Source organism: Fukomys damarensis, unplaced genomic scaffold (assembly GCF_012274545.1).
Source record: "Fukomys damarensis isolate Sample0158 unplaced genomic scaffold, DMR_v1.0_HiC HiC_scaffold_6, whole genome shotgun sequence".
NCBI lineage: Eukaryota > Metazoa > Chordata > Mammalia > Rodentia > Bathyergidae > Fukomys > Fukomys damarensis.
This window is the reverse complement of record NW_022900918.1, coordinates 3,546,511-3,547,817: the sequence shown is the minus strand read 5'-3', so window position 1 is coordinate 3,547,817 and position 1,307 is coordinate 3,546,511.

Genomic DNA, 1,307 nt, shown 5'->3' with positions numbered 1-1,307 from the left:
AATATGTTTGTAATGGATAATAATAATAATAATAATAATAATAATAATAATAATTTGATAGGAGCCCAACTTTATGAAATGTCTTCTGAGAAAATCTGCATTAGACTACTAAATGAGTGGGAAGGGAACCCTACTGTAGTTGATTTGCTAGTGCAGACATCATTACTCCGTTATAATACCTGCAGTAACCTTAATAGTTACTAACCATAGAATCTCCCTAGTCCCAGTTTTGCTGATCAGACTGAATCTCCAGAGAATTGATAGGCACAGCAGCATAGCCATGAAATTTTCTTTTGTTATATTTACATTTTTGTCATTTTTCTACACCTTTTAAGAAAGCTTTCTTTTACAAAGCAGATAACACTGTACTGAAAGTAGGGGACACTTAACTCATTCACTGACCAATAGGAATAAGTTTATGTGACTCATGTATAAATTCAAGTTTGCAAGTTAATAAATAGGGAGACTTTGTTTTGTTTTTAGCATGTCTATAGAATGCAACATCATACTTTCTATGAAAGAAAATGCATCACTATTGTTTTCCATTTAATATTTTATCCCTTATTTACTATTGAGCCTGCAGTGAGGGAAGGCTGTAGACTATGTGTTCTATGGAGGATTATATTGTTGATTAAAGACCAAAATAGAGGCTATTGTTTAAATAGTTCTTCAAATTCTTTAAAGCATTTGTTTTTATATACTCATCTAATAGTGTGAATATTGAAATTGTTGCTCTTTTATTCCTAAAGTAATGTTTCATTGATATGTAAAGTATAATAACATCTTTGGTCTAATAGTTTTAATCTGTTTAGCTGTATGCTTAGTGTGAGAGCTTTTCATTGATTTTCATACTGAATATTATTTCTTTGCTACTGAAAGGTACTGAATATTCATGTTTAAACATAGGGTTTCTACAAAGAATAAGAGAAAATGAATAGGTAAAATCCATAGACATTAAATGACTTCTGGACATGAAATTTGTTACTATGTGTGAAGATTCTTATCTTTGATTAAGTAATACATATCAGCTGCTTTCTAATTGGCAATGATCATTATTAAATCAGTATCTGAAATTGTTTAATATTAGTAATATCTCAAAGCTTGCTGTCAGAAAGTTAAATGCAGTATTACTCACGTGGCTTTTTATAAAACCTGTTTACATGAGTAAAAATTCTATATTTAATTTTTATTATGAAAAATTTTCAATGTACAAAGGTAGGATAAATAGTAAAGAAAATCTCAAATTCCTTTTACTTCATGTTATGGCTTGTATCTAGACGTCTAACAAAAACTTCCTTGAGTCATAT